This window comes from Antechinus flavipes, chromosome 4 (assembly GCF_016432865.1).
Source record: "Antechinus flavipes isolate AdamAnt ecotype Samford, QLD, Australia chromosome 4, AdamAnt_v2, whole genome shotgun sequence".
NCBI lineage: Eukaryota > Metazoa > Chordata > Mammalia > Dasyuromorphia > Dasyuridae > Antechinus > Antechinus flavipes.
In genome coordinates this window covers 78,970,384-78,997,886 of record NC_067401.1, presented here as the reverse complement: position 1 = coordinate 78,997,886, position 27,503 = coordinate 78,970,384, and the positions used below count along the sequence as shown (strand labels likewise).

General features: G+C 35.4%; 1 protein-coding gene across 1 annotated transcript in view; it reads right to left on the bottom strand.

Moving 5' to 3' along the window:
* The window catches only part of CNIH3 (cornichon family AMPA receptor auxiliary protein 3), a 180,530-nt gene that overhangs the window by 10,251 nt on the left and 142,776 nt on the right, over positions 1-27,503 (bottom strand). The window lies entirely within an intron of this gene.

Here is a 27,503-nt window from a genome sequence, read left to right as displayed (position 1 = left end):
AAATAGCAACGAATTTGGAATCAGCAGATCTGGGTTCAAATTCTGTCACAGTCACTTTCTAGGGAACAGTGGCTAGAACTTGGAATATGGACTCGGAAACCCTAAATCTGAATCCTGCCTCAGATACTGCCTAGCAGTATGATCTTGGGAAAATTCTTCCAGACTCAATTTCCCTATCTATAAAATGGGGATGAAATAACCTCTAGCTCACAGAGTTGTTTTGAAAATGAAATGAGATTTGGCAAATCATAAATATTTATATATTTAAATTTTATATTAATAAAATATAATAAATACATAAAACTTCTTATAAATGCTAACTGTTATTATTATACCAGCTACATAATCACAATTCATCAATAAATCAACAAACATTTATTAAGGGCCTACTCTATGCCAGGCACTAGTCTAGACAAAAATAAAACTATATAAAATAATGTCCTATTTTCACTTTTATAAGTTCCTTCAAGTTATTAACATCAATTTTCTGATCTATAAAATGAAGGAGTTGGATTTGGTATTCTACAATGTCTCTTCCCATTCCAAAAATCCTATTATGTTATAAAATAATTTATACCCTGCAAGGGAGCCACCATTAATGCCCTGGCCAAGTTCAGACAAGGGATGGTAGGCAGTTCTCTTGGTAAAAGCCTGGAATGGTATGAGTTCTGACTCTGCTTCCTGATAGCTTGCCACCTCATGGAAAGAATTCTCCTTCTATGCATATACATACTTTTTTTTAATAATCAGTTTCAAGTATTAGCCACTTCTTCCAGGATAATTAACATGTTTAAAGACAGCCGCCCAGCGCCTGAATCATCTATTATAGCTCCAACGTCGTCTCCAGGTCTGATGACAAATCACTGTCTGATTATGGTTTGGATTTCAAGCCCCACTATTAATCATTGCTGCCTCTTCCCTTTTCTGGGTTTGATTCATTATGAAAGCTGCAACCTTCCAAGCAAAGAGGATTCGTCACTGTCATACCTCGGAGAGAAATTGCTTAATGGAGTCAATCTGCCCTTACAACGCTCTAGCCTTTACGGTGGGGCAGTGTTCTGGTGTAGCTAGGGCTGAGAGTCAAGGATGATTTACTTCTAGGGGTGATTTTGGCTGAGAGTGAAATCCACCGCACCCCACGGGGAACATAAACTGCAAGTGTTTTTCCCACATCGGCACGAGGAAACCCAATTCAACGAGGAAAAAACCGGGCTCGCCACACGCTCATACCAACTCAGGGAATATTATTTATCTTCCTTTCTCATCCACCAGAAACAATAGATCTTCACAGCCACTGGTATCCTCAGAGACACCAGCATCCAAACCAAGGTTCGGCCAAAGACTATTACTCAAATGAAATCTCAGACAAAGCACAGAGAGATGGACAAACACAGCCAAGGTGTTTAAAGAGTAATTTAATTCAATTTAAAGAGCATTTATTAGGTACTTGCCATGTGTCAGACACTGATAACAAAGAAAAAATGTAAAAATGTCCTCAGGAGGCTTACATTGTAAGGACCAAATGAGGTAACATGTTAAAAGTAAATAAATTTAATAAATAATGTAGTTACAATATATTACTATGTCATAACAATTTATTGTTGATTATATAATGATATATTAAATATGTATTATATAATATATTACATATGTTATATATATTATATATAATTTATCTATAATAACATATTATATATGTATTATATTAAACCCTGAATATAATATAATACAAATAAATAATATGAACAAAAATTATAAATAATAATATATTTACAACATAAATTATATGAATAAATTTAATAAATAATAAGACATTTATAACATGTAATATATCATAACAATAGATTATATGTGTATTATGTGGTATATATTATATTGTAATTTATATATAATATATTATATATGCATTATATTAAATCTTGCATATAATGTAATACAAATACAACTAAATAATATAAATGAATTTAATAAGTAATAATATATTTATAACATATCACTATATAATAACAATTTATTAATTATATAATGATATGATAGTATATATTATATACTATGTATAACAATGCATATGTTGTTATATAATAAATTTTAATTTTAATGTGAATTTTAAATCAATTGTAAATTAACATGTAAAATTAAAATGTACAATTAAAAACACAATGCTAGCTTTTGTTATTATTGTTGTTTATAATATTCTTCTGAAGGAGGGCTTTATACAGATATTTGAAGAAAAGTAGAGGGGTGGGAACACTAACAATCGACAGATGAAGGAAGGATTCTGGTAGATGCTGGCAAATGGGCTGAATCTTGAAAGGAGTTAATTATTCCAAGAGTCAGAAGAGATAAGGAAGAGCATTCTAGGCATGAAGAACAGACTGTGCAAAGGCATGGAAAGTAGTAAAGAATACACACATGACTCTCCTGTGATAAAAAAAAAAAACAAAACTATAAAGTTTAGGCTGTCATAGACAGTTCATGGTTAGCTAGAGAATGGGAATGTCTAAGAGTAAATGCAGGAATGTGCTGGAACCTGCTCAAAATAGCTCAGGAGAGCCAATTGTTAAATTCTCAGTATGAGTATATATGTCATGGGCATCAGCAAATACTCCAAAACAGGGCTTAATTTATTATTTTGTTGGTTGTCTAGGCTTAAGAAAGTGATGGAGAAAGTATTAACGCAGATTAAACTTAAAAGCATTTTCTACCAATTTTTTCAGAGGGATGGCTGTTAGTCATTTACTAACACACCACTAAGTAAGGGAATTACACCAATCATCCTCCAACAAATGCAAAAAGATCTTGTGTTAGAGATGAGAGTCCCCCCCACCATTTTCCAACTTTATGTTATTTAACCATTGTAGTCTGACTCTTCTTTGTGACCTCTTTTGGAGTTTTCTTGGCAAAGACACTAAATTGGCTTGCCTTTTCTTTCTCCATCACAACCTAGAGGTCCAGAATTAGAAGTTGGAATTCTTTAGAGACCAACAGAAACATCACACAAAAACTCACTATACATAATGTTAAATCATTAAATAAGTTAAATAAATAAAGAGGCAGCAAAAACAACTGGGAATGTGAAGGAGAATGGAAGATTGCATGCTATAGCATAACGAGCACTGGGCTTAAAAAAGGAGTACTGGATTCAAATCCCAACACTGATTCTAATTAGTTGCTTGATCATGAGCAACTAACAACTTTGCATCTTCCCCACCTTCAAAACAGGGCTAGTAACACTTGTATTATCTAATTTACAGAGGTGTTGGAAAATAATTTGACAAACCTTAAAATTGTTTGATAAAAATGAGTTGTGATTTCATAGGTATAGTAGCACCTCACAACTGGGGCATATTCAATGCTCCTTTCACATGCAGCAAACATGATATCACCCAAGGCACAGGAATCAGCAGAAAAGGGGCTAAATAGATCAAGATCCCCTTGCTCTCATGTTTCAAATAGATCAAGACCCCCTTGCTTTCATGTATCAAAGTGAACATAACATTGTGGCTGACTGCCACGATCTGTTTCAAGCCTAGAAACCAAAAGACTTTTCCTACTCTCAGCTTGTTAAAGATTCTCTTCTTGGCTTATCCCTTCATGTGCCAGAGTCTGGACACTCCACTTTAGGACTGAGTGAACAGCTTTGGAATCTGGAGCAGTTGTACCAATTCACATGAAGGGATAAGCCTCAATATATTTAGCAGCTCACCTTCTCTGCTGATTCCTGCTGATTCCTTGGGTGACATCATGTTTATTGCATGTAAGAAAAGACCAAGACCTTTTTTTTAAACTGGAGAAAATTTGACTGTTGTCTAGATAATATCAATTTGCCTTTCTAATCTATCAGTGATTATCATGACCCATATGAGGCCAGAGTCTTCTCTTTTGAAATTCAAGATTAAGATATTGATCCTAGGAAGGAACTCTAAAAGGGAAGTGGTCCAGAAAGGAAATGAGAGTGATTATTCTGTAATGTTAACTTAAAACTGTATTTTAATCTATTATAATTTTTTTCAAGATTCCTATAAATGTTACTTAAAATCTTCTTGGAGCAAAGGGTCATTCAGAAGAAATGTTTAAAGATGGCAGTTTAGACATCCCTCCAAGCTTGGAAATGGCTTGAAAGTATATTAAATAAAATTGTTTCTGGCACACTTGAGCCTAAATTGCAGAGTTCATTATTAGTCATTTATTCCCCAATGACACCAGACAGTACAAATATTCTGCTAGAAAAGCTGTGTTTGTTGAGATGAGAGAAATCAGAGACAAGCTGAAATCTGGTTAGATTGCTATGGTAATGAAGCAGTAATCAAGTCTAGTCACAGTCTCTAGAAGTGAAATACATGTCTGTTTATCTGTTTCAGAGCCTTTTCCTACCTGGTCTATGGAGAAACCATATTTGAGGAAGTATGTAGTTTCGTCATAGTTCGTGACCACATAATCTAACTCTGCTTTCCCCATCCCAGCCCTTACCCATCCTCAATGCAAGAGTACCCTCACCAACATCCACTGTAGTTTTAACAAGCAGGTATTCAGTCTCTGCTTAAATACCTCCAGTGACAGCAAATTCCCCACTTCCAAAAGTATATAGTTGATTCTGATTTGGCACAGTTCAAAGTCTGTTTATGTTAAGCCAAAAGATCTTCCTCCTACAAATTTTCACTCATTGGTCCTACATCTTTCCTATACAGAACAAGCCAACCTCTCTTCTATATAAAATGTAGAATACTCTAAGGAAATTATTATGAAACCAAACCAAGTCTTCTTTCTTCCATTCTAAAAATACCAAGTTCCTTTGACAGTAATCAACTTAACTCTTCAGGAAGCCCTGTCCACCCAGAAAAAAAAAAATATCTTGGTTCAAATCACCAAGTAGATTGAAACCATAGATGGAATTCATCCTAGCCATACTTATTGCATGAGTAACCTATTACTTTTATCTTATTTTCCTATTCCTAGCCACCTATTGAGCTTCTCAGTTTCTTCATCTGTAAAATCACAGAGCTAAACCAGAGTAACTCTGAGTCCCCTTCCAACATAATTCTATAAAACTCTATATGTTCCAGACCATGTTTTATCTAAGCTTTGTTCTTCTTTTAATGATTAGCAATGTTGTTTATGTAGATATTTAAAAAATTATTAAACTGAATTAATAAAATACAGCCTTGGTTTAACTAATTTAAAAAAAACTCTCTATGTTCAAGTATAAGCTAGGTAGCTACCTATTAGGAATGTTGAAGTGAGGATTCCTACAATATGGGAGATTATATGAGTTGATTTCTAAAGTTATTTCTAACTCTAAAGATTCAACCACTATTCTAGAAAAGCAGAATAAACAACATGCAAGGAAGCCAAATGAAACACTAATGTGTGCCCACTCCTCTTAGGCCTCCCTTATTGGCCTGAAAACTTTTCGTTATTTTTAAAAGAACAGAAGTTATGGAATTTGCCACCCTTTCTCCCACCAGCATGAGTTATTCCCTATGAAAACTGGCCTTCAAGGACCCTTTTATCCTGAGGACCCCAGAAAAGGCTCTGCTGAAGTTAATAGGAATCACAAAAACATGAAAAACTGCAGGATTGGGATCCATAATGAGTCAGTCATGGAGTCCACTGGAGTCCACTTGCTCTCCCTGAACTGTCTCAAGGAAGAGAACTGAACAATTCTAAGCTATTACATGAGCTGAGAAAGGAACACAGAGCACATTGAAGAAATTATTGCATCTGACCTTGCATTAGCATTGTGTGAAAGGAGGATGAAAAATGAGGAGAGTGAAATAGCTTAATAGTCTTTGAGTACTCTGCCTGCTCTCACTCTCTCTCCCTCTCTTTCTTTTTTCTCTCTCCATCTTCTCTTTTTTTTTCTCTTTTCTCTCCGTTTTCTCCCTCTTCTGTTTTCTCTATCCTTCCTCTCCCTCTCTTCCTTCCTTTCTTCTTTTCTTTCCTTCTCTCTTAGTCTCTCTCTCTCTTTTTTCCCTCCTTCTCTCCTTCCATTTTTCACCCTTTCCTGATGTTTGCTTTCTCTCTTCACTGTCTTCTCTCTCCCTCCCTCCTCTTTTCTATCCTCTCCTCTTTTCTTCTTTTCCCTTCCCTTCCCTTCTTTCCCCCCTCTCTTTTTTCCCCTTTCTCCATCAACTATTCCCACTTCAACCATCACTTCTATATAAATGTTCCCTAGTTCTGAGCCCTCTCTATTTCCAAATATACATTTCCAGCTTTTGCTGGACATTTCTACCTACATGTCCTGCTGTTGCTTGATGCCAAAAAACAAACTAAAATCTCTTTTTCTCTAAAATTAGCTACTCCTCAAGAATTTCCTAACCCTATTCTCTCTACCATTATTGCCCAGATCTCCTTTGCTGCCCCCTCACCACCAAAAACCTTTTCTCAAGATACACATATCTAATTAGTGATCGAGACTTAAGGCAACATGGAGAACTGTAATATACAAAGTGCTGGACTAAGGATGACACTTAGTCCAACACTAATTAGCTGTGTAATGTTGAACAGTACTTCCTGAAAGCCATAAGTCACATATTTTTTAATTTTATATTCTGATCGCTTCTTTTTTTAATTTTATTTTTTCAGTTAACAAAAATCTATTTTCTTTCTTTCACATTCTCTTTGAAATACTCTCATATCCCCTTTGAAAAAAATAAAATCAAAACTCTTGTTACAAATATGTATAGTCAAGGAAAACATAAATTTCCCACATTGGCCTGGTCCAAAAAAATGTGAAAATATGTATCTTCACTTCTTTTGTTATTTCCTTCCATTCTTGGTGCATATATAGCAGATATAGCAGATTTTCAACAAATATTTGACAAGAGTGAGAGGGAAGGAGGGAAAGATGGAGAAAGAAAGGAAGGAAAGGAAAAAAATAAGGAAGGCAAGAAGGAAGGCAGGCAGGAAGGCAGGCAGGCAGGCAGGAAGGAAGGAAGAAAGGAAGGAAGGAGAGAGGGGATGGAGGGAGGAAAGAAAGGGAAAGGGAGAAAGAAAGGGAGGGAAAGCCTATATTCTATAAGCTATTTTACAAGTAGCTAGCTCATGATGCAGTAAGCAAAGTATTGGCAATGGAATCAAAGGACAAAGACTTGAGAGCATGAGTCTTAACCTCTGCTTTTTGCTAACTTTAACACCATCACACTAGGTCCCTTTTTCCTCTTCTGTAAAATGAAGTAATTGGACTAGATAATTCCTAAAGTCGCTGCCATCTCTAAATTCTATGATCCTACCTCTGTGACTTTGGGCAAATGATTTAACTTTCCTGAATCTTAATTCTCTCATTGGTAAAATGGAGAGGACAACACTAGCCCAGAATGCTTTCAAGAGTCACATGACAGGATGTATGCAAGAATCTAAAAGAGCTGATTCTGGCTGCTCTCCCTCCTCCAGCTCTTTTTGCTCTTATTCTGAGATGAGATCCAGGGTGGGCAGATAATTTGCCAAGCTTTACCTAAGGGGTCAATGGCATGAATAAACTTAGATTACTAATTTCTAAATTACTCATTTCCTTCCTGCCAGGCCTCCTACCATGATGGAATTTCAGCCCAGAATTCTTTAGCTTTCTATTTCTGAACTACACACTAAGTGAGAGCAGTAACTTTTCTTTTTGGAAAGATAATCCCAATTGCCTCCATCTTGACTTTGTATAGAAGGTTTCAAATAGGAACTAATAATGGAGAAGGAGAACTGTCTCACTGTCCCTAGCCTATCCCCTCACTAAGCATGTCCCCAAGATAATAATCTTGTTTTAGAGACCACGGCAGGGAGGGAGACTGAATTCTAAGTTTAAAAAAAAAAAAAAAAAAAAAAAAAAACAAAAACTCCTGTTTGACATTGAAATCCCTTCATTACCTGGCCTAGTCCCTTTTTTAGCCTTATTATACAACACTTTCCTTCACAACCCATCCAAACTGGCATCTTGCTATTCCTTACATCAAATGTCCCATCTTAGTCTTTTGCACAGGATATCTCTCCTGGAATGTACTATCTCCCCACCTCTCCCTCTCACAATCATTAATTTCCTTCACAGCTCAGTTCAAATATCACTTTCCACTAGATGATGGTTTCCTGATCTCCTCTCCTAGTTGCTAATACTTCCTCACTAAAATTACTTTGCATTAATTTAGTATATATATTATGTACATATATATGCATGCGTGTTTATGTATATACATATGTTTATATATGTGTCTGTGTGTGTGTATATATATACACATATGCATGCAAATAGATATACACACGTCTCCACTTAAAAACACAGACTCCCTGCAGTAGAGGACTATTTATGTATTGTTTTTGAATCCCCAGCTCCTAGAATAGTGACTGGTGCATAGTAGGTTCTTAATAAATGCCTACTGGTTGATTGGCCCATTACAGCATTCTGTGTTCACACAAACACTTGGTGGATTCATATAGGGTGAGAGAGGGGCTCTGAAAACCAAAATTTTGGAGGTTAAAGAATATCAAATGAGTCTATTTTCTCTTTAATTTCTCTGAATGATACTCTGCCATGCCATAACTACGTCACTGTGTCCCTCAAAGGACCTAAGTAATGGGAAATGGCCAGTCACATTTTTAACCTGGAGAAAAATACTTTGGTGAAAGGAAGGCCAGCATGATGGTGATATTCAGCTATTTGATGAGCTAAGGAAGAAGGATTAGGTTTATTCTTCTTGACCCTTGGAAGCAGAACTAAAAACTAAGAACTAAACAGAACAAGATAAATGTTGCCAAGAGACAAGATTTGAGACCATCAAAAAAATTTTAAACAAAAAGCACTATAAATTTGGAACTATGTCCAAAGAACTATAAAATTGTGCATACTCTTTGATCCATCAGTTTCATTATTGGGTTTGTATCCTAAAGAGATCATAAAAGAAGAAAAAGGACCCACATGTGCAAAAATGCTTGTAGCAGTCCAGTTTGTAGTAGCAAGAAATTGGAAATTGAGTGGAAAACCATCAATTGGGATATGGATGAATAAGAATTATGGTATATGAATATAATGGAATGTTATTGTTCTATAAAAAAAATGATGAACAGGCAGATTTCAGAAAAACCTGGGGAAAGTTACATGAACTGATGCTGAGTGAAGTGAGCAGAACCAGCAGATTATTGTACACCTTTAAAGCAAGATTATGAGATAATCAACTATGACAGATTTAGCTTTTCTCAGCAATGCAAAGACCCAAGACAATTCCAATATACTTAGGAGAGAAGATGCTATTCACAGCCAGAGAAAGAACTATGAATTCTGAACACATATTGAAACATACCATTTTCACCTTTGTTTGTTTGCTTTCTTTCTTGTGGTATTTCCCTTTCGTTCTGATTTTTCTTTCACAACATGACTGATATGGAAATATGTTTAAAATAACATGTATATGTCATTTTTATGTTTATATGTTTAAAATGACAAACTGCTTACTGTCTTAGAGAGAGAGAAGGTAATGGAGAGAGGGGGAGAGAGAAAAATTTGGAACAAAGTCTTACAAAAATGAATACTGAAAGGCAGCTTGATGGCCCAGTGAATAGAGCACTAACCTTGAATTCAGGAAGACCTGAGTTCAAATCCAGCCCAGATATGTAACATTTACTAGTTGTGTGACCCTAGGCAAGTCATTTATAATCCCAATTGCCTTGTAAAAAAAAAAATGTAGAAAACTATCTTTATATGTAAGTGGAAAAATAAGATACTATTGAGAAAAATAATTATAACAATAAGAGTTACTCCAAGGAGAATAGACTGCCTCAGTAGGTAGTCGGTTGCCTATCACTAGAATTCTTCACTCAAAGGCAAAATGATCACTTGGCTTCTGGCTCAAGTACTAGCTGGAGCAGGTTCCTTTTGAATTCTGAGATTGATTATGGCTCACTAAGAATGATGAAAGCATCAAGGAATCTGAGATTAGCTAGTTCCCTCTAAAGTAATTTTAGCATCTCTGATTTAGCTCAATAAAAACCAAGTGTTACTTACAAGCCTCTGACCTCCTCTGGCCTATGATTAGCATGCGTAGGACTAACGCTGCCCACACCCAGCATGAAGTATAAAAATATCTAAGCTTCCGGGAAGCAGAGAACTAAAGGCTGGCATCAGTGCCAGTTGGAGGTGGTGCCTGCAAGCCTTCAAAATAAAAATACCTAAGCTTCCAGGAAGAGTTTGGGTTCAGACAATTCTACAACATTCTTTGCACTTTATCTTCCAAATTCTGGTAGAGCCCTTCATACTCTGGATTCTAATAGAAAGTGATTCACCCACTTTGTGTCAATTCTGGAATATCAGTATCTCAGAATCATTCTGGTAATAGCTTAGCCAGACCTTCAGATTACATCCAGTTTCCTTTCTTTAAGAACCATACAACTTCATAAAGATGCTTTCCTCATAAGTCAAAGATTTCACTAATTAAATTCTGACAATAACACTAAACATAACAATAAAAATTATCATTTATTCTCATTAACAATTTATTCAGATTAATTGATTTTAAGATTTTCAAAACATTTTATATATGCAGGATATTCCACAAAACTTTTATAACATCCTATAATACCTCAAATGATCCTTACAACAACCCTATGAGAAATGCTATTGTCTTTCCCATTTTACAGATGAGAAAACAGAGTATGGGAGATGTCAAATGACTAGCCCAGATAACATAGTTGAGAAATATCTAAAGCAGAATTTGAACTCAAGTCTCCCTGACTCCAAGTCTAGCAGACCATCCACTATGCCTCAGCTTCACCAAAATATTTTTAAAAGACATAGAAAAAGATCTTCAAGCTCACCTGCCTTTTAGAATAATTTGTTTCCTTCAAAACTGTTTTTCTTGAGATCATCATTTGCTAGTTCCTCTCTCATCCCCCAATTCATAAATTTACTTCATATTTATTTTGTAGCCATGTTGAAAATGTTTGTTTCATCTGTCGTTTCTCACAAGAAAAGAGAAGCCCTTGGAAAGTAGTTATTGTTTCATTTTTATTTTTGTAACTCTAAAACCTGATACAGTGTCTGACACAAAGTAGAAGCCTAATATATACAATTAGTTGATTCTCCTTAAAGACAGGAACAAGAATTGCACCAAATGAGAAGGCATCAGTGGCTAGAATCTGCTCCAGTGGAGAGGGTGTCTATATCAAAACAAACAAACAAACAAAACACAGACTTCTACCTTTTATATAAAAGAGGGAGATTTTGAATTCTCTTGTTGTATGACCCTGGGAAAATTATTTACCTGCTATATTCCTTCATTTCCCCAATCATTAAACTGGGGATAGCAATAATACTTCTATTCCCAGAATTGTTGGGAGGATTAAATGAGATATTTATAAAGCTCTTAGCTTTCTTGCCTGGAACATAGTAGGCACTAAATAAATGCTTATTTTCTTTATCCTTAAGTCATCATAGCTACTCCTAGTAGGAAGATGACCAAAATTAGCTCACTTATACCTTACAAGAAGATAAAAAAGGAAAAGCAAATCCTCAAGAACTGACATCCCAGAAAGGAAGAACTAGTTTTGTTTTGTTTTTTTAGATAAGACAAAAGAGAGTGTGGCTAATTCTTATTCAACCAATCACTAGGAATTCCTTACATCCCATCATTTGTCTTCATTCAGGGTCATCTCCAGGCATCCTGATCTACATCTCACCATGAGACTCATGCTCTTGCACAGCTCTCACTCACTCAAATCCCATCATTTGCATGTCATGGTATCACCACCCTGATATCATGATTGTCTTTGAGAACAAAGGATAAACAACAACAACTGTCTTCATACATTTCCTTTTCATTGTTCTTTAATCTCATCAGTTTGCTTGTGGTCAATTAATCAATCAGTGAATCAACAGCCATTTATGAAACATCTATTAAGTACAATGTTGGGTATTGAAAACATTATCAGTACTCAGGAAATAATATGGTCCACACCCTGCAACCTTATCAGGTTACAAATTTCTCATTTGACCAGGGACTCCTCTGGCACATGTTTTTACATATGATTTTTTCCTACTGGTGGGCATTTCTTTCTCTCTCTTTCTCCCCCCTCCCTTCCTCCCTCCCTCTCCTTCTCTCTCTCTCTTTTTATCTCATTTTCTGCCAAAAAATATCAGTTATAATCAGGAAGGGAAGAATCATGTTACATATGGTTTCTGACCACTGATTGACCACCACCATTTTTGTTTGTCAAAAACTAATGGAAAAAATTCCAAATATTTTTTCCAACTTTCAAGTGATAAATAGCATTTTTGCCTGAAATGTCTCTTTATACTATATCTATTTGTTGCTGCTCACCTTTCATTTTTGAAGAAAACCAGTGGCATTACAATATTGAAGTCAGGACATCATGTATTCACTTGTGGCTGATTAGTCCAATATAAGTTCAGAAGGCACTACAGCAGATCAAGTACAACTATTCCATTGGAATAGTTAGAGAGGAAGTGGTTCTGGATTTGATCAGCCCACACTTCCTTTATGCTCCTATGATTCTATTTTGCTCCTATGATATCATTCTGTTTTGTGCCTTGTTTTTTAATGTGCACGCCATGTTGAATAGTTCTGTGTCAACATCTCCCAAATCTCACAGTCAATGATTAGGTTCTTCAGAGATACCTTGAGACTGTCCTTATACTGTTTCTTCTGACCACCTTCTGAAAGCTCACATTGTGCAAATTCTCTGTAAATAGAATTTTACGTAAGCATGCATTTGGCATTTGAACTATGTGACCACCCACTGAAGTGGCATTTTCTGCAATAGAGTTTGAATACTTAGCAATTGAGCTCTAGAGAGAACCTGAGTTTCAGGTACCTTACTATGCCAGGTGATCTTCAGAATCTTCCTGGTATAATTCTAGTGAAAGCAGTTCAGTTTTCAGCAGCTGGAGGATTGTCCAGGTTTCACAGGCATATAGCAATATAGTCAATACAATGGACCTTCAGTTTGGTAAGCAGTCTGATACCTTTTTTCTCCCACAATTTCTTTTGGAGCCTCCCAAATAATGAGAAAGCTTTGGCAATGTATGCACCAATCATCATCGATGTGTTAAATGCTATCACATCTATGTGAAGAGTTAAAGGTTAAAAAAAGAGTTAAAAGTTAATGGATTTATCCACAGCATTCAAAGTACCAGGAACAGAACAGAGTTCTGTATTCAACATTTGTCAATTTGATCAAGGTCTCTGATACTATCGGTCTTAAAGGTCTATGAAAGACCATGGGAAAATTAGGTTGCCCAGAGAAGTTCATCAACTTTGTTTGCCAGTTGCATGATGGCACTCTTGGAAAGATGCTGGATCATACTTTCCCAGTCACCAATGAAGGGGTGTATGCTTGCTCCCATGCTCTTTAGCAAGATGTTTTTGATAATGCTGTCAGACACTTTCAATGAGGATGAAAATGACATCAAGATCAGCTTCCACACGGATAATCAATTAAAACTAGTTAACTTGAAAAGATTATAAGCCAAGATCAAAAAGGAGAGAGAATTAATGTGCATTTTCTTTCAGGTGATTATACATTCAGTGCAGCCTCTTAGGTCACAATATAAAAGAGTACGGATCCATTCTCTATAACCTGTACTGATCTTGGCCTGACACTCAACACCAAGAAATCAGAAGTCCTCCATTACCCATCTCTATGTGGAACCATTGGTTACAATAAATGCAGAAATCTTTATTTGTATATTTGGATCTCCCCTCAATGGAATGTAAGCTTCTGGATAGTATAAACAGCATGATATTAACTAATAAACGTCTGCTATTGAATTCTAATAGGGATATGTGGAGAGGTTACTAAATAGGGATGGCCTATAATCAGGAGATAATTTATCACTATAAATTTGTAATAATAGCTAGCAATTATATAATTATTTACAAATATTATTTCCCATATAATTGGAGGTAGATATTATTATTAGCCCCTTTATGGATGAGGAAACTAAAGCAGACAGAAGTTGTTAATTGATTTGTCCAGGGTCACACAGTTAGAAAATATCTAAGGCTGAATATGCATTTAAGTTTTCCTTCCTTAGGGTCTAGTTCTCCATCTACTCAGCTGCCCTAAATTAAAAAGAGATTTTTTTTTAAAAATTGCCCATTTTAGATCAGGAGTGAAACAAGGTTGCCCACTATCACCATTATTATTCAATATTGTATTAGAAATGCTAGCCTCAGCACTAAGAATTGAGAAAGAGATTAAAGGAATTAGAGTAGGTAATGAGGAAACCAAACTATCACTCTTTGCAGATGATATGATGGTATACTTAGAGAACCCAAGAAATTCTACTAAAAAGCTATTAGAAATAATTCATAACTTTAGCAAAGTTGCAGGATACAAAATAAATCCACATAAATCCACAGCATTTTTATACATCACCAACAAAATCCAACAGCAAGATATACAAAGAAATTCCATTCAAAATAACTGTCAATAGCATAAAATTTGGGGAATCTATCTACCAAAGAAAAGTCAGGAATTATATGAGCAAAATTACAAAACACTTTCCACACAAATAAAGTCAGATTTAAATAACTGGAAAAATATTAAGTGCTCTTGGATAAGCCGAGCGAATAAAATAAAGATGACAATACTCCCTAAACTAATCTATTTATTTAGTGCTATACCAATCAGACAGACTCCCAAGAAACTATTTTAGTGACCTAGAAAAAATAACAACAAAATTCATATGAAAGAACAAAAGGTCGAGAATTTCAAGGGAACTAATGAAAAAAAATCAAATGAAGGTGGCCTAGCTGTACTTGATCTAAAACTGTATTATAAAGCAGCAGTCACCAAAACCATTTAGTATTGGCTAAGAAATAGATTAGTTGATCAGTGGAATAGATTAGATTCACAAGACAAAATAGTCAATAACTATAGAAATCTAGTGTTTGACAAACTCAAAGATCACAACTTTTGGGATAAGAATTCATTATTTGACAAAAACTGCTAGGAAAACTGGAAATTAGTATGGCAGAAATTAGGCATGGACCCACACTTAACACCATATATCAAGATAAGATCAAAATGGACCCATAATTTAGGCATAAAGAACGAGATCATAAATAAATTAGAGGAACATAGGATAGTTTACCTCTCAGACTTGTGGAGGGGGAAGGAATTTGTGACCAAAGAAGAACTAGAAATCATTAGTGATCACAAAATAGAAAATTTTGATTTCATCAAATTAAAAACCCTTTGTACAAACAAAACTAAATGCAAACAAAATTAGAAGGGAAGCAATAAACTGGGAAAACATTTTTAGAGTTAAAGGTTCTGATAAAGACCTCATTTCCAAAATATAGAGAGAATTGAGTCTAATTTATAAGAAATCAAGCCATTCTCCAATTGATAAATGGTCAAAGGATATGAACAGACAATTTTCAGATGATGAAATTGAAACTATTTCCACTCATATGAAAGTGTTCCAAATCACTACTGATCAGAGAAATGCAAATTAAGACAACTTTGAGATACCACTACACACCTGTCAGATTGGCTAAGATGACAGGCAAAGATAATGATGAATGCTGGAGGGAATGCAGGAAAACTGGGGCATTGATGCACTGTTGGTGGAGTTGTGAACAAATCCAACCATTCTGAAGAGCAATCTGGAATTATGCCCAAAGAGTTATCAAACTGTGCATACCCTTTGATCCAGCAGTGCTATTACTGGGCTTATATTCCAAAAAAAAAAAATATTAAAGAAGGGAAAAGGACCTGTATGTGCCAAAATGTTTGTGGCAGCCCTTTTTATAGTGGCTAGAAGCTGGAAAATGAATGGATGCCCATCAATTGGAGAATGGTTGGGTAAATTGTGGCATATGAATGTTATGGAATATTATTGTTCTGTAAAAAAAAAAAAAAAAAAAAAAAAAAGACCAGCAGGAGGAATACAGAGAGGCTTGGAAAGATTTACATGAATTGATGCTAAGTGAAATGAACAGAACCAGGAGATCATTATATACTTCAACAATGATACTGTATGAGAATGTATTCTGATGGAAGTGGATTTTTTCAACAAGAGAAGATCCAACTCAGTTCCAGTTGATCAATGATGAACAGAAGCAGCTACACCCAAAGAAGGAACACTGGGAAATGAGTATAAAGTGTTTGCATTTTTGTTTTTCTTCCCGGGTTATTTTTACCTTCTGAATCCAATTCTTCCTGTGCAACAACTGTTCGGTTCTGCACACATATATGGTATTTAGGATATACTATAACATATTTAACATGTATAAGACTGTCTGCCATCTAGGGGAGAGGGTGGAGGGAGAGAAGGGAAAAATTGGAACAGAAGTGAGTGCAAGGGATAATGTTATTTAAAAAAAAATACCCAGGCATATGTTCTGTCAATAAAAAGCTACAATTAAAAAAAAAAATTTTGTCCATTTTTTTCTTATACTTCAAGCACCATTTTCTAACTAAGGCTTTTCTTGAAACTCCCCACCTTCATACCCCCATACTTAATGTTCTCTTCATTTTGAAATTATTCTATTATTTTTGTATTTACTTAATGCCATACATATTGTGTCCTTCCAATAAAATGTTAAGTTCTTCAAGAGCAAAAACTGAATTTTGTGGTTGTATTTCTAGCACCTAGTATAGGGTCTCACATATATCAGGCAAATTGTTAATGTTTATTGAGTTATTTGTTGAGGGTAAGTAACTAGATGAGATGTTAAATGCTGTCACTATGACTGACTAGTGTCCAAGTTAGAAAGAAAGGAAAAAGAAAAGATAAAGCAATTAGATAATTGTAGCAATGGCAGAAATAGTTAACTATAAAAGAAAAAAAATCTTACTAGAGAAATGGAATGTATGTGCAGTACATAGATTTCAGTAATTAGCACTTAATGAGGGTAAAAGTCCTATTTCTGAAAACAGCAGCAGGAATTCATGAAGTTTCCTACAAATCCTCACTAATTAAGAATATTGAAAACAAATATTCAGGCAGTGGCAGACCATGCTAAAAAGCGAAAATCCTAATATTCCACTGAATATCAGTGATGCTCAATCATGGCCAAATATTATTGATCAAAGTTAGAAGGTGTTTACTGGGATGAATAGTATTGTTTTATGGATTATTGTCTTCTAGTGGAAAGATAGTCCACTGGACAAGATGATGTAATAAACAGCAAATAAATCTGTGTTATTTCCTTGCCTTTCATCAGCAAACTATGAACTTTCAAACAAGGATATTCTGGATGAGAGAAAAGAAGACACACATAGGAATAATGAGAATTTTATTAGATTGTTATCCTTTTGATAGTTTTGAAGTAAAAATAAGTGGAAAAAAGAATGAAAGGACACTCTCTGTTGAGATCCAAGAATGAATCATATTAGAAAGGGCAAAAAAATGGCAGGATATTCACAGCTGTATTTAACAGGTTATTCTTTGCAAAGAATAAACTAGCACTTTGAGCTTCTGCTGAAGAAATTGGAAGTCTGAAACCTGGGCTCTTTACTGACATTATGGAACTAATTAGTAATCAGAGCAGTACCAAAGGAAATACTACAAAGCACACTGGTTCTATAAATGACAACTAATAAAATCCAAAGTGAGTTCATTGGCTTTTTGGGCAACAAAGTTCAAGTTGAAACAATTTCTGAAATAGCTTTAATATTGTATTCAATAGTTTACATTATTATTGGTATGGGCAGTCTCTTTACCAAGGCACACCACACCACCTCTATGATTTAATATATGATCTTGGAGAGGTGCTGTTGTCAGGACATTCATTATTCTTCAGTCAACCTAGTGATAAGCCTCTCCAAAGATATCTAAGTCTAGACTCAAACAATAAAACACAATCCTACATTGAAGCTTTTCCTGCTTCACCTCCAGGCTGTCATTAGGCATTGAAGACATTAAGAAAGAGTTTCTAGATTTATGAAAGGAAACTTTTTCACCACATGGAGAAATGACATAAAGGATCTGATGAGAGAGATATAAGACTAGAAAAGAAAAGGCATAATTGATTAGTGGAAAGAAGGAATAAGTATTTATTAGGTACCTGTTATGATTCCAGGAAAGCAACTAGATAACACAATAAAGTGCCTGACCTGGAATAAGAAAGACTCAATATGGCCTCAAACATTTAGCAGCTGTATAACCCTGGGTGCTTAATCTTGTTTACCTCAGTTTCCTCATCTATAAATCTATAAAATGAATTGGAGAAGCATGCCAGTTTCTTTGCCAAGAAAATCCCAAGTATGGTCAAAAGGAGTTGGACTTGATTGAAAACAAATATATGCAAGGCAGACAGAAGGGATTAAAAATCCTAAAGATGCAGCAACTATTCAGATAGCAAGGTCCAGAGGTCCTTAAGTCAGAAAGTCTGACCATAGTGCCCAAAGAAATAGAATACAAAGGTAAAGCAAATTGTAAGGACCAGATGATTCAGAATGTAGCTACAGAGCAGATGGTAAAACATAGAGGACCTCACTTTTAAGCCCAATTTCTGAAATGAAAATTTAACATTTGGCTTTATCCTAATTGGCAAGTATCCTATTTACAGGTTCCCATCCTGGACATCACGGGACATTTTTCTATGTATCCTGGTACTGCCGAAGCAGAAGCAAAGGATTATCAACAGAGCCCATATAGTCTACTCATGATCATAAACCATCTCAATACTTTGTGTGATCCCTTGTGGAGGATTTAAATGCAAACATCTTATATCCAAATCCTTCCCATTCTTCCTTCATACCAGATTTTATATACCATCCTTTCTTTTCTTTGGCATTGCCACCACCCTCATCCAGGATTGTGTCTTCTGGTTCCTAGACTAGTGCAATAGACTGCTGGATGATCAGCTCCACTGAAGCTCTACCCACTCCAATCCATCTTCAGAATGGAACAGGCTCCAGCACACTCAGTTGTCAAACTGATCTTTAGAAGTACAGGCTTGACAACATCAGCCCCACTAGTCAGTAAATTCTATTATCTCCCTATCACTGCTAAAATCAAATGGAAAATCCTCTGCTTGACTTTTAAATCACATCATTTCCTAGCCCCTTCCTACCTTTCCAGTCTGTCTCCTTACATCATCCTCCCCTCCATGTATTTCTGAGATATAGTGACACTGGTCTATTTGCTGTTCCTCACACAAGACACTCTACCTTCTACCTGTGGGCACTTTCACTGACTGTCCTCCATGCCTAGAATGTTTTCCTTCCTTCATCTAAAATCATCAAAAGCTAAAATCCCACTTCTTTAAGAATCTTTCCCTTCTTAATCATAGTGTTTTTCTTAATGAGAATATCTCATTAAATATCTTATTTATGCTGTTTAGATCTTTTTTGTACATAATTGCTTGCATGTTGTCTTCTTTATTAGAAAGTGCACTCCTTTCAGAGCAGGAATTGGGGAGGGGGTTTCCTACTCTATATCCTCCTGCAGTTAGCACAGGGACTGATACATAATAGGCACTTTATAAAAGCTTGTTGGCTTTAATAAAAGGACAAGGACTACCATCATACAAGATGAGAAGGTATAAATTATAATTTGTACTACTGGAAAGAATAGTCACTTGGGTGAGATAACAGATCCACAAAAGTATCTGTGTATTTAACTGTGTCCTTGGAATTGCCTACCAAGCACAGTTGTATCAATAGTCAAATATATCAATAAATCTATGGCTGGGTTTGCATAAAAACAAGCTTTAAAGACTTCATTCATTCCCATTAAAAGCATTAAAAGTCCTAATTAATAAAGATTAGGTGGAATTAAAGGAAAAACTGCAAGTGACTTAGGCTATGTATAAGAAGACAGAAAAATTCAGTGGGGAGTTTCAAAGGAGTACAAACAAGTATTCCTTAAGAAGATGAATTTGCCAAATGCACAGCATCTGCAGCACACAACCTTCATCTTGCAGGTTAAGTGGACTGCAACATCTTTGAATAATGTAACTTGCTTTTAGTACTAAGACTTTCCACATTTCTTTCAGGTTCCATCAGCCATGGAGAAATGTTAATGAACATATTATATATATATCACTTAAAGGTCACTCTGAGCCTTCCATTGGTTTCTAAAGCATATGCTATTAAGACCCTGCCTTCACAAATAACAAGAGATTTAAAAATATTGAATGGGGCCATCCAAAATATGTCAGCAAATTCAGAAGCTATTTTCATGACCCAAAATCTTCATCATCAAACAGAAATGTAATGTCTCTGTGAGAATCATTAGTCACCTGAAACCAAATTTAGTGCTGAACTGTTAAAGCTTAACAATGCTAGATCACTTGACAAGCACATCAAGAACATTATTTGAAGAGGAAACTGAGGAATCATTTTTTTAATAAAAAAAAATTTGGAAATTTCCTCATTGAAGAAAAGCAATGAAAGATAACTTCAACAGATCAGTGAAAATTCAGTGTTTTCTACAAAGGGATTTTTTTTATACCTAGGGAAAAAGAAATCTCCAACTTTCTCAATGCTTACATACAGCAAAAAAGGGAAGTTTCACAAGAAACCTTTTTGACTGGTGAATTCTTTTTGATTTCTGTCTTCACAAAATATGGGGCTAGAGAGGACTTAAAATAGTTCACCTGTGAAATATAACAAGAATTTTGATGTTTTCGAATTCTTTTTTCATGGTGAAGAACCTCAAGCATCAGGCACAAAATTTATTGCCTCCTGAGTAATCTATATACAATTTTTGATCTTTATAGCTTATAGTGGAGTGTGCCCCCCCCAAGGATTATTATCCAGATTGAAAAGTAGCTTTTAATATTTTCTTTCTTTTTTTCTTTCTTTCTTTCTTTTTAACCTTTCCCATTAATGGTGGCACTCTGGGAAAGGAATTTCAGCAAACTCAAGATATTCAAAATATCATTTAAGACAACTTAAGGCACTACAACTGCTAATTTCATGTATTTCCTCAGTGAATAGAATATTCCATAACATATTGATTTTGAAATTATAATCAATGGCTCTATAGTCTTAATATAAAGTTGTATTGTGGTCACTTCTAAGTTTGCTATTGTGTCTTCACATAGAGATCTGTACCTCTAATTTCCTTAGCCTACATATGCTGAGGAAATGACAGATGCAATCTGAAAACAACATACACTCTAAAAAAAAAAAAACCTTTACAAGAGCATATTGTTTATACTGTCATTCTAGTGTCAATACCATAGGAACAACACAGTGAATTACCAATCATTTTTTGGAATTATTAATTGATTTATTGTGACCTAGGAAAAAGAGGCAAAAAAAATTTTCTGGAAGGGGACATAACTTTCAACTGCCCATCTTTATTTTCAACCCATGAATTCATGTTGTCTTATTCATTCAGGGATGGAATTTCTACTAATGGTGTATAGTCTCAAGTGAGTTTATGATGAGGGGAAAGGAACATAGTAGGTCATTCTGGGTTGAGAAAAGTGGGATAGTTATGCTCAGTTTTTTGGATGCTTGCCAGGAAAGACCCAAAATGGAAGCAAGTGGAGAATGATACTTGAGTTACACTTTTATAAGACCCAAAGAGAAAATAAATAGATAGCAAAAAACAAATAGCAGATATCAGAAATGGGATGATGAAGGGAAGCAGCTTGTGGGAAAGAATGGGAAGAGGGGAGAGGGACACAAAAAGTTATTTACCTAACTGAAGTTGGGAGCACTGGGCAACATGGACCCATAGCAGATGAAGGTGTTCTGGAGGAGTATCATGGGACAGGAGTTTACGGTATCATACTTACTAGCTTTACAATCCTAAAATTTAACCTCTGTGCCTCAAACAGCCTTGAGTTGATTTATCTGAGTTAGAGATGCCCGACTTCTAAAGTGAAATTAACTGCTTTTAAGAGGTTAAATTGTTAAATATTTCCATAGAGGAACAAGACAAAGGAAAAATTTCCGCATCCTAACTGGAGTACATAAATGCCTTGCTACTCCATTTCCCTCCTCTGCAAGATTATCCCTAGAATTTCTTAAAGAATTTGTGCTCTTCTTATTCTGATATATATCATAGTCATTTGTATGCATGGTGAGCTCTCCCTATTAGAATGTAGGTATTTTGGGAATCGGGACTATATTTTACATAATTTTTGTCCCTTAGTACTTTGAAAATAGTAGAATTTTGGGGGGAAAATGTTAACTTCAATTGAATTACAGCAGGTCATCCTGGGTATAAAGGCCTTGGAAAGGCAAAAATTCTGGGACTTGATGCTATGGGTGTCCAGCCTGATACAGTCATCACTATATTCATTAGGTGGAGAAGAATATTAGCAAAGAAGTAGAAAGAACTCTAATAATAAGAGGCATGTACAGTCATAACTACAAAATTGTGAATCGGGGCAAGATGCAAGATGATGGGGATAGCATGAAAAAAAGAAACCCTAGGAAAATGAAAAGTATAGCTGGAACCATATATGTCTTCTCATAGGCTGTGTCCCATGCCTGGAATATCTTTGTCTTTATCTCTTTATAATGTGTGTGTGTGTGTGTGTGTGTGTGTGTGTGTAGATAAGTATATTTATGGGAGACTACAGAAATATATCTCAAAACAATTCATTATGACCAAGCTGGATTAATATCAGGAATGGCAGGATGGTTAACATTAGGAATACAATCAGTTTAATGAATCATATAAACAATAAAGATAAGAAAAATCACTTGTTTATGTTAAAAATTCTAAAAAGCATATATAAAATCAAATGCTGACATTGTTGCTTCATGGAAAAACACTAGAAGTTTTCCTAGTACAAACAGGATTAAAGCATAGAGATGCTCCTTTCTCTTCATTATTATTTGATATAATCCTACAAATACTAGCTATAGCAAAAAAAAAAAAAATGAGAGAACTAAATTGAAAATATAAACAGTAGCAAAGAGGAAACAAAACTATCCCTATTTGAAGGAGAGGACAGGAGAACCACAATTGGAAGGGTTCTTGGTGACTATATAATCTAACTCTTTCATTTTGCAGATCAGGTTCAAACAGATTAAGAAGCTTATTTAAAATCATATGGAAATTTCACAGCTGAATCTAGTCTAGAGGCAGCTAGGTGGGACAATGGTTAAAATCCTGGGCCTGAAGACTAGAAGACCTGAGGTGAAATCCAGGCTCAGGCACTTTCTAGTGTATATGACCTTAGGCAAGTCACTTAACTTTGCTTCAGTTTTTTTAACTGTTAAAATGAAGTCATAGAAAGAGCCAAACAAAACAAACACAAGTCTTGGAAAGGATTTTATTTTGCTGCTTTTAAGAAATCAGCATCATAAGGTGCTTGGGGAGAAGTGATGTGTAATAAGACTGGAAAGAGTAGGAAGGGTGTGGTTGTGAAGAGTTTTATACTTTTTTTCTTAGATGTAATAGAAGAATATTGAACTTTATCAGTTAAGGAGGGTTAATGTGATCACAACTGCACTTTAGGAAAATCACTTTGGCAGCTATGTGGAGGATGGATTGGAGTTATAGAATGATGTCATTGATCTTCTTTGGAAAGGAAGGACCAACAACAACAAATAAAAGTCTCTTATTTGCTTTCTTGCCTTTAGTACAGGGGAAAGGTAAACTACCATAGTAGTTGTGTGAGTGAAAGAGTTGAATATGAGAGAGATTGTAGAGCTAGGTTTGGCAATTGATGCAACAGGTGGGCTGAGTGAGAGTGAGGAGACAAGGATGACACTGGGATTGTTAATGTGGTGACTGTAATGATGTAGTACCTATAATAATAACAGGGAATTTCAGGAGAGATTGGAGAGGGAAAGTTAATTACAATAGGGTCATAAAACTGATTGGTAACAACACAGTCTTTTCTCGTTTTTTCTTCTTTCCCTTCTCTTCCCTTATCTACCAGTGTTCTGCCAAAAGGAATGTAAAATCTGATAGTTGAAACCTCACAAGATATCTTGGAGTTTATGGGCTAGATTTTTTCTTAAAGACAATGCCTTAAATTCAAATCACTCTGGCTTTGATTGAGCAATAATAGGTCCCAAACAAGCCCCAAATATTTAGGCCCTGACTGGCTCAGAGAGAATGTAAATAGCAGTTGTTCCTATTTTGGCCAGAAACCTTAAGAATCTTCTCCTACTAGACTGATTTTTTTTGACCAGGTGAAAAAATCCGTTCTCTGCCTTATTTCTTACCTAGTCTTAATCATTAATTGGGTATTGCCTCATTCAGATTGAGACTTGTTAAAAAAAAAAAAAAAAAAAAAAGCCCTTAGTTTAAAAAAGGCCAGTCTCCCACTGAATCAAGGGCTACCTTCTTTTGTGCTGATCTAACTAAATGGCTTTGGAAGAGAAAGTGAGACAGGCAATTTCACAAAGCCCTTACTCTTTTAAATTCAATTCACTTGCATGTCATGACTTCACCTCCCTGAACTTGTGGTCCTCTTCAAGAACAAAGGACAAATAATAATAGCCCTCAGCATCTCACCCTAGACTACTTCAATATGCTGGTTAGTTTTCTGCATCAAATTTCTCCTTAATTCAGTCCATCATCCAACTGTCAAATTGACTTCCAAAAGCACAAATCTAATCATGTCACTCTCCACTATTTAATAAACTCCAGTGGCTCCCTATTACCTCCGGATGAAATTTATAATCTCATTTGGCTTCATGTCCTTCACAAGCTAGTTCCCTCCAGTTTTCTTATGTACTTCATGCACTCCACAATCCAGCTACCCTGGCCCATTTTTGCTTTGGCTATTCCATATGCCTATAATGCAGACAATACATACATACAATAACCTCAGCATTAATCAAGTGTCTCTTTTCCTTTGCAATATAGCTCACATAGTGTAACAAACAACTAAGTTTTTACTCATCTTCCCCCCCATCCCCAAGTAGTTAATATCTTTCTCCCCAAATTACCTTCTATTTAACTTTTGTCTATCTCTGCAAGGAATGATAACAGCAAAGAAAAGAGAAGAAACCATCTTTTTCACAATTTTGCCTGGGGGTAAAAAGATCATATACCCCAAGTCTCAAGCTTCACCCTATTGTAGACTCAGATTGTTTTGGTCTTATCATGTTCAAAACTGAAATGAAATGTGATATTTATATAGAGAGTATCTGTTGATAAAAAGAAGTTTGCTTAGAAATAATATAGAAAGCTTATTCAACAAAGATATGGCATTGATTCCCATGAGTATGGCTTCCCTATCTCTTGGTTGGCTTTCTGGTCTATTGGCCAAATTTATTCACTACAGGACAGCACAGAGAAAAAAATTTGGCACATACTTTTACTTACAAATTGAAGAGTAGAAAGGAAATTATATGGCATGAAAAATATTTGCAGAATAACTAAGGATAATTTTAAGAGTTAAATTAGGCATGTATAGACCAGCCACTGTAACCTGTCACCTTATATCTCAGGTACAAAAATAATCATCCTTCTATTCCAGGGTATGCACAATGGGTACCAAATCACTTCTGTTTACTGACCACAAACCTTTTCTATAAAGCTAAACTAAAGCTATTTAGACATCGACATTAGTACTGCCATATCCCTTCTATGGAACTCACAACTCTCTCTGAAGGTTAATGGTGAATGGAAGGAAAGGTCCTATGGATGGATATATTTAAAAAAGGAAGAATATAAAATTTACCAGATCATAAAGTCTTAGAGGGCAAGACCTCACATATCATTCATCTCTGTATTTCCCATAGCATCTAATTTCACACAGAGTGAACACTCACAATATTTATTGAATGGAAAAAAAACACAAAGCTATCTTTTTCCTGAATCACCCAGATCTCCACTCAACTTCACCCCAACGGGTGAATCCTCACATGAGATTTTGCTTCCTGGTTGTCTTTTATGTTAGAAGGGGCTAGTATTTTTTAGAGCAAGGAATTCCTCCCATTTTATTGAAAAGCTCATCTTAATAGAGCATGCCTGGTATTAACCTGAGATTCAGCACAGCACCATTAGCCTGGAAATGAAAGCCTTTCTGAGGATAACAAGAGATGATTACCCTACTTAACAGCTATTTAATGGTGTTAATTACCTGTTATATGCTGCAGGTTGCAGAAATTTGCTCAAATAAACAGGAGAAAGGAGTGAGTAAGGCAGTGAATATTGGCACTTAAGAAGGGCAAGGCAACTGTCATCATCACATCATCATCAATTAATATTAAATGTGCATTTACTAGGTGAATAGATAGGAAGTAGACTTTTTTGCTAAATTACATGAGACATAGGGAAAAAAGGCAGAACAAATGAACATATTAATAAACAAATATCAAATTATATCAACTCAGTTAATGTTGACATTAGCAAGACTAGTCAAGAGCCCTCTGTGATATAGAATAGAGTGCTCAATTTGAAGCTAAGAAGACCTAATTTTGAATCCTTTCTCAGACACTTATTAGCCCTGTGACCCTACACTTAATTTTTCTCAGCCTCAGTTTCATCATCTGTTAAAAAAAAAAAAAAGGTTTCTAACTACCTCATGTGGTTAGTGTGTGAAACAAATGAGACAATACACGTAAAGCATGTTATAAACCCTTAAAGAGGTACACAAATATGATGTGATCATCATGATTTTGAAGAAAGAAAGAATGAAAATCAAATTGTAACATTGTTATCTGCCAGTAAAGATCAAGAAAGACCATTTAGCATCAAGAAAATTACATTGGACTGAATTAGGACTGTTCTAATCCAAATTTTGCTCCCAAGCAGTTTTAGGATTCTGTTATAATTAACTTTCCCTGGCAAATGTCCCCTCTCTTGAAATTTCCTATTATTGTTGTAGTATCACATTATTACAATCACTCACGTTCACAACCTCAGTGTTATCCTTATTTCCTCACTCTCATTCACCCCACATATTGTATCAATTGCCAAACCTAGCTCTACAATCTCTCTCATATTCAACTCTTTCACTCATACAACTACTATGATAGTTTACTTCCCTTGTACTAAAGGCAAGAGACTTTTGTTTGATCTTGGGGTAGTGGTCCTTTCCAAGAGGACCAATGATATCACCCTGTGACTCCAATCCATCTTCCACACAGCTGCCAAAGTGATTTTCCTAAAGGGCCAGTTTGATCACATTAACCTTCCTACTTGATAAATTCTAATATTCCCCTATTACATCTAAAAAAAAAAGTATAAAATTCTTCACAATCACACCCTTCCTAATCCTTCCAGTCTTACTCCCCTTGTATGATATGATACTGATTTCTTAAAATTGTCAAAATAAAACCTTTTCCAGGAGCTATGTTTGTTTGTTTGGCTTTTTCTATGACTTTATTTTACAGTTAAGAAAACTAAAGCAAACAGAGTTAAGTGACTAACCTAAGGTCATATACACTAGAAAGTACCTGAGCCTGGTTCAACTCAGTTCTTCGTGTCTTCAGGCCCAGATTTTTAACCATTGTCCCACCTTGCTACCTCTAGACTAGATCAGCTGTGAAATTTCCATATGATTTTAAATAAGCCTCTTAATCTGTTTGAACTTCATCTGAAAAATTAAAGGGTTAGTCTATATAGTCATCAAGAACCCTTCCAGCTGGATTCTCCTGTCCTCTTCTTCAAATAGCGATAG